This window comes from Oncorhynchus mykiss, chromosome 25, assembly GCF_013265735.2.
Source record: "Oncorhynchus mykiss isolate Arlee chromosome 25, USDA_OmykA_1.1, whole genome shotgun sequence".
NCBI classification, from domain to species: domain Eukaryota; kingdom Metazoa; phylum Chordata; class Actinopteri; order Salmoniformes; family Salmonidae; genus Oncorhynchus; species Oncorhynchus mykiss.
The window spans coordinates 36637673-36645217 of NC_048589.1; the positions used below are offsets into that span (position 1 = coordinate 36637673).

General features: G+C 42.5%; 1 protein-coding gene across 1 annotated transcript in view; it reads left to right on the forward strand.

Moving 5' to 3' along the window:
• The window catches only part of LOC110505847 (ensconsin), a 448490-nt gene that overhangs the window by 261453 nt on the left and 179492 nt on the right, over positions 1 to 7545 (forward strand). The gene's annotated exons all lie outside the window — the stretch shown is intronic.

Here is a 7545-nt window from a genome sequence, read left to right on the forward strand (position 1 = left end):
CACCTGTTAATTGAAATGCATTCCAGGTGACTACCTCATGAAGCTGGTTGAGAGAATGCCAAAAGAAAATATCGGCGGATACAACTTGAAAGCATCCCAATAAAGAATATACAATGTGTGACTTCTGTACTAACTTTCCAGTTTTCTGTACTGCATCTATTATAGTGTGTTGTGTTTGTGTATTTGTATGCTGATGTCACAGAATGAATTTCCATGTAACTGGATAATCAAGTGTATTGTAATGTGAACCCACTGTATGGTACAAAGACTGCATCCCATTGTAGGCCATCGTTCAAACATTGTACCTCCACGATTAAAAATCCTGATGGATTATCTATCAAAAGAGCATTATTTCTGATTGAAACTGTCAGAAACAACGTATTAACAATGTAGTAGCATAAGAACAGAAAAAAACATGCTCTCCTCTGGTGACTCGAAATTGAGCTCAGGTGCATCCTGTTTCCATGGATCATCCTTGAGAAGTTTCTACAACTTTATTGGAATCCACCTGTGATAAATTCAATTGATTCGACATGATTTCAAAAGGCACACACCTGTCTATATAAGGTCCAACAGTTGACAGTGCAGGTCAGAGCAAAAACCAAGCCATGAGGTCGAAGGAATTGTCCATAGGGCTCAGAGACAGGATTGTGTCGAGGCACAGATCTGGGGAATGGTACCAAAAAATGTCTGCACAATTGAAGGTCCCCAAGAACACAGTGGCCTCCATTATTCTTAAATGGAAAAGTTTCTAACCACCAAGACTCGTCCTAGAGCTGGAGGCCTGGCCAAACGAAACAATCGGGCGAGAAGGGCCTTGGTCAGGGAGGTGACCAAGAACCCGATGATCACTTTGACAGAGCTTCAGCGTTCCTCTGTGGAGAACCTTCTAGAAGGACAACCATCTCTGCAGTACGCCACCAATCAGACCTGTATGTTAGAGAGGCCAGATGGAAGCTACTCCTCAGTAAAAGGCACATGACCGCGCGCTTGGAGTTTGCCAAAAGGCACCTAAAGGACTTTCAGACCATGAGAAACAAGATTCTCTGGTCTGATGAAACCAAGATTGAACTCATTGCCCTGAATGCCAAGTGACACGTTTGGAGGAAACCTGGCACCATCCCTACGGTGAAGCATGGTGGTGGCAACATCATGCTGTGGGGATGTTTTTCAGCGGCAGGGACTGGGAGACTAGTCAGGATCGAGGGAAAGATGAATGGAGCAAAGTGCAGGGAGATTCATGATGAAAACATGCTCCAGAGCACTCAGCACCTTACACTGGGGTGAAGGTTCACCTTCCATGGGACAAGTACCCTAAGCACACAGCCAACACAAAGCAGGAGTGGCTTTGGGGCAAGTCTCTGAATGTCCTTGAGTGTCCCAGCCAGAGCCCGGACTCTAACCCTCTCTCTGGAGAGACCTAAAAATTACTGTGCAGTGACACTCCCCATCTGACAGAGCTTGAGAGGATCTGCAGAGAAGAATGGGAGAAACTCCCCAAATACAGGTGTGCCAAGCTTGTAGCTTCATACCCAAGAAGACTAGAGGCTGTAATCACTGCCAAAGGTGCTTCAACAACGTACAACGTAAAAGGGTCTGAAAACATGCAGTACCAGTCAAAAGTTTGGACTCACCTACTCATTCCAAAATATTTTATATTTCAGATTCTTCCAAGTAGCCACCCTTTGCCTTGATGACAGCTTTGCACACTCTTGGCATTCTCTCAACCAGCTTCATGAGGAATGCTTTTCCAACAGTCTTGAAGGAGTTCCCACATGCTGAGCACTTGTTGGCTGCTTTTCCTTCACTCTGTGGAGCACCATCTCAATTGGGTTGAGGTCGGGTGATTGTGGAGGCCAGGTCATCTGATGCTGCACTCCATCACTCTCCTTGTTCAAATAGCCCTTACACAGCCTGGAGGTGTGTTGTGAGTCATTGTCCTGTTGAAAAATAAATTATAGTCCCACTAAGCGCAAACCAGATGGGATGGCATATCGCTGCAGAATGCTGTGGTAGCCCTGCTGGTTAAGTGTGCCTTGAATTATGAATAAATCACTGACAGTGTCACCAGCAAAGCACCATCACACCTCCTCCTCCATGCTTCGCTGTGGGAACCACACATGCAGTCTGTTCACCTACTCTGCGTCTCACAAAGACACGGCGGTTGGAACCAAAAATCTCAAATTTGGACTCATCAGACAGATTTCTACCGGTCTAATGTCCGTTGCTCGTGTTTCTTGGTCCAAGTAAGTCTCTTCTTATTATTGGTGTCCTTTAGTAGTGGTTTCTTTGCAGAAATTCGACCACGAAGGCCTGATTCACGCAGTCTCCTCTGAACAGTTGATGTTGAGATGTCTGTTACTTGAACTCTGTGAAGCATTTATTTGGGCTGAAATCTGAGGTGCAGTTAATTGCCGATTTCTGAGGCTGGTAACTCTAATGAACTTATCCTCTTCAGCAGAGGCAACTCTGGGTCTTCCTTTCCTGTGGCGGTCCTCATGAGAGCCAGTTTCCTCATGGTGCTTGATGGTTTTTAAGACTGCACTTGAAGAAACGTTCAAAGTTCTTTAAAATTTCCGGATTGACTGACCTTCATGTCTTAAAGTAATAATGGACTGTCATTTGTCTTTGTTTATTTGGGCTATCTTCTGTATACCACCCCTACTGTATCTTGTCACAACACAACTGATTGGCTCAAACGCATTATGAAGGAAAGAAATTCCACAAATTAACTTTTAACAAGGCACATGTTAATTGAAATGCATTCCAGGTGACTACCTCATGAAGCTGGTTGAGAGAATGCCAAGAGCGTGCAAAGCTGTCATCAAGGCAAAGGGTGGCTACTTTGATGAATCTCAAATATTATATATATATATTGGTTACTACATGATTCCATATGTGTTATTTCATAGTTTTGATGTCTTCACTATTATTCGACAATGTAGAAAATAGTAGAAATAAAGACAAACCCTGAAATAAGTAGGTATGTCCAAACTTTTGACTGGTACTGTATATGCTTCTTTTTTTGTAATAAATTTGCAAAATTGTATAAAAAGTGTTTTTGGTTTTTGGATTGTATATAGATTGATGAGATGGAAAAAACTATTTAATACATTTTAGAATAAGGCTGTAACGTAACACAATGGGGAAAACCTTACTGATCTTGACAAAACGATCCCACTACCACTATTGTCACTATGGACAGAGGGCAGGATAGACAGTTGACTGGTATTGACTTGTTGTATAGAAAGCATGCAAAAAGTAAAGTGCATAAGGGAGGTACCAAAACACCTTGATAGGAGAGGCCATGCAAACAGATGAGGAAATATGGCTACATATAAGACATTATATAGTAAAACCTGCAAAATTATTAATGTAAATCTGGGGAAAACCCATCCCCCCACCACAGTAAATTTCGAACTGTCCCTAAGTGGAACAAACATGCTTCCATGACATGTAGAATAAAGTCAGTTCTATTCATGACATTTCTATTTGACCTTATCCAGTTATCTGCCTTCTGTTGCTGTGTCAATACTTTACATTATCTTTCTGTGGGTTAGGTCGCCTTATGAATAAAACAGAATATCTACATTTGAAGTCAGAAGTTTATATACACCTCAGCCAAATACATTTAAACTCAGTTTTTCACAATTCCAGACATTTAATCCTAGTAAAAATTCCCTGTTTTAGGTCAATTAGGATAGCACTTTATTTTAAGAATGTGAAATGTGAGAATAATAGTAGAGAGAATGATTTATTTCAGCTTTTATTTATTTCATCACATTCCCAGTGGGTCAGAAGTTTACATACACTCAATTAGTATTTGGTAGCATTGCCTTTAAATTGTTTAATTTGGGTCAAACGTTTTGGGTAGCCTTCCACAAGCTTCCCACAATAAGTTGGGTGAATTATGGCCCATTGCTCCTGACAGACCTGGTGTAATTGAGTCAGGTTTGTAGGCCTCCTTGCTCGCACACGCTTTTTCAGTTCTGCCCACAAATTTTCTATAGCATTGAGGCGGCTTTGAGGTGGCTTTGTGATAGCCACTCCAATACCTTGACTTGTTGTCCTTAAGCCATTTTGCCACAACTTTGTAAGTATGCTTGGGGTCATTGTCCATTTTGAAGACCCATTTGCAACCAAGCTTTAACTTCCTGACTGATGTCTTGAGATGTTGGTTCAATATATCCACATAATTTCCCATCCTCGGGATGCCATCTATTTTGTGAAGTGCACCAGTCCCTCCTACAGCAAAGCACCCGCACAACATGATGCTGCCACCCCCGTGCTTAACGGTTGGGATTGTGTTCTTCGGCTTGCAAGCCTCCCCCTTTTTACTAAAAACATAACGATGGTCATTATGGCCAAACAGTCCAATTTTTGTTTCATCAGACCAGAGGACATTTCTCCAAAAAGTATGATATTTTTTGTGGAGGTTTTGGAGCACTGGCTTCTTCCTTGCTGGGCGTCCTTTCAGGTTATGTCTATATACAGTGCCTTGCGAAAGTATTCGGCCCCCTTGAACTTTGCGACCTTTTGCCACATTTCAGGCTTCAAACATAAAGATATAAAACTGTATTATTTTATGAAGAATCAACAACAAGTGGGACACAATCATGAAGTGGAACGACATTTATTGGATATTTCAAACTTTTTTAACAAATCAAAAACTGAAAAATTGGGCGTGCAAAATTATTCAGCCCCCTTAAGTTAATACTTTGTAGCGCCACCTTTTGCTGCGATTACAGCTGTAAGTCGCTTGGGGTATGTCTCTATCAGTTTTGCACATCGAGAGACTGAACATTTTTCCCATTCCTCCTTGCAAAACAGCTCGAGCTCAGTGAGGTTGGATGGAGAGCATTTGTGAACAGCAGTTTTCAGTTCTTTCCACAGATTCTCGATTGGATTCAGGTCTGGACTTTGACTTGGCCATTCTAACACCTGGATATGTTTATTTTTGAACCATTCCATTGTAGATTTTGCTTTATGTTTTGGATCATTGTCTTGTTGGAAGACAAATCTCCGTCCCAGTCTCAGGTCTTTTGCAGACTCCATCAGGTTTTCTTCCAGAATGGTCCTGTATTTGGCTCTATCCATCGTCCCATCAATTTTAACCATCTTCCCTGTCCCTGCTGAAGAAAAGCAGGCCCAAACCATGATGCTGCCACCACCATGTTTGACAGTGGGGATGGTGTGTTCAGCTGTGTTGCTTTTACGCCAAACATAACGTTTTGCATTGTTGCCAAAAAGTTCAATTTTGGTTTCATCTGACCAGAGCACCTTCTTCCACATGTTTGGTGTGTCTCCCAGGTGGCTTGTGGCAAACTTTAAACAACACTTTTTATGGATATCTTTAAGAAATGGCTTTCTTCTTGCCACTCTTCCATAAAGGCCAGATTTGTGCAATATACGACTGATTGTTGTCCTATGGACAGAGTCTCCCACCTCAGCTGTAGATCTCTGCAGTTCATCCAGAGTGATAATGGGCCTCTTGGCTGCATCTCTGATCAGTCTTCTCCTTGTATGAGCTGAAAGTTTAGAGGGACGGCCAGGTCTTGGTAGATTTGCAGTGGTCTGATACTCCTTCCATTTCAATATTATCGCTTGCACAGTGCTCCTTGGGATGTTTAAAGCTTGGGAATCTTTTTGTATCCAAATCCAGCTTTAAACTTCTTGACAACAGTATCTCGGACCTGCCTGGTGTGTTCCTTGTTCTTCATGATGCTCTCTGCGCTTTTAACTGACCTCTGAGACTATCACAGTGCAGGTGCATTTATACGGACACTTGATTACACACAGGTGGATTGTATTTATCATCATTAGTCATTTAGGTCAACATTGGATCATTCAGAGATCCTCACTGAACTTCTGGAGAGAGTTTGCTGCACTGAAAGTAAAGGGGCTGAATAATTTTGCACGCCCAATTTTTCAGTTTTTGAATTGTTAAAAAAGTTTGAAATATCCAATAAATGTCGTTCCACTTCATGATTGTGTCCCACTTGTTGTTGATTCTTCACAAAAAAATACAGTTTTATATCTTTATGTTTGAAGCCTGAAATGTGGCAAAAGGTCGCAAAGTTCAAGGGGGCCGAATACTTTCGCAGGGCACTGTAGGACTTGTTTTACTGTGGATATAGATAATTTTGTACCTGTCTCCTCCAGCGTCTTCACAAGGTCCTTTGTTGTTGTTCTGGGATTGATTTGCACTTTTCGCACCAAAGTACATTAATCTCTAGGAGACAGAACGCGTCTCCTTCCTGAGCGGTATGACGGCTGCATGGTCCCGTGGTGTTTATACTTGAGTACTATTGTTTGTACAGATTGGCGCCCCCCTTGGGTTGTGCTCTTGTGGAGATCTTTGTGGGCTTTTCTCCTTGTCTCAGGATGGTAAGTTGGTGGTTGAAGATTTCCCTCTAGTGTTGTGGTGGCTGTGCTTTGGCAACGTGGGTGGGGTTATATCCTTCATGTTTGGCCTTGTCCGGGGGTATCGTTGGACGGGGCCACAGTGTCTCCCGAACCTTCCTGTCTCAGCCTCCAGTATTTAAGCTGCAGTAGTTTATGTGTCGGTTGGCTGTCAGTCTGTTATATCTGGAGTATTTATCTTGTCTTATCCGGTGTCCTGTGTGAATTTAAGTGTGCTCTTTCTAATTCTCTCTCCCTTTCACTCTTTTTCTCTCTTTCTTTCTTTCTCTCTTTCTTTCTTTCTTTCTCTCACTCTGAGGACCTGAGCCCTAGAACCATGCCTCAGGACTACCTGGCATGATGACTCCTTGCTTTCCTCAGTCCACCTGGCCGTGCTGCTGCTCCAGTTTCAACTGTTCTGCCTGCGGCTATGTAACCCTGACCTATTCACCGGACGTGCTACCTGTCCCAGACCTGCTGTTTTCAACTCTCTAGAGACAGCAGGAGCGGTAGAGATACTCTGAATGATCAGCTATGAAAAGCCAACTGACATTTACTCTTGAGGTGCTGACTCGCTGCACCCTCGACAACCACTGTGATTATTATTTTTTGATCCTGCTGGTCATCTATGAACATTTAAAAAATGTGGCCATGTTCTGTTATAATCTCCACCCAGCACAGCCAGAAGAGGACTGGCCACCCCTCATAGCCTGATTCCTCTCTAGGTTTCTTCCTAGGTTCTGGCCTTTCTAGGGAGTTTTTCACACCTGCATTGCTTGCTGTTTGGGGTTTTAGGATGGGTTTCTGTACAGCACATTGTGACATACATTTGATTGATTGATTGATACAGATGAACGTAGTATCTTCAGGCATTTGGAAATTGTTCCCAAGGATGAACCAGACATGTGGAGGTCTACAATATTTTTTCTGGGTCTTGGCTGATTTCTTTTGATTTTCCAATGATGTCAAGCAAAGAGGCACTGCTTTTGAAGGTAGGCCTTGAAATACATCCACAGGTACACCTCCAATTGACTCAAATTATGTCAATTAGCCTATCCGAAGCTTCTAAACATCATGACATAATTTTCTGGAATTTTCCAAGCTGTTTAAAGGCACAGTCAACTTAGTGTATGTAAACTTCTG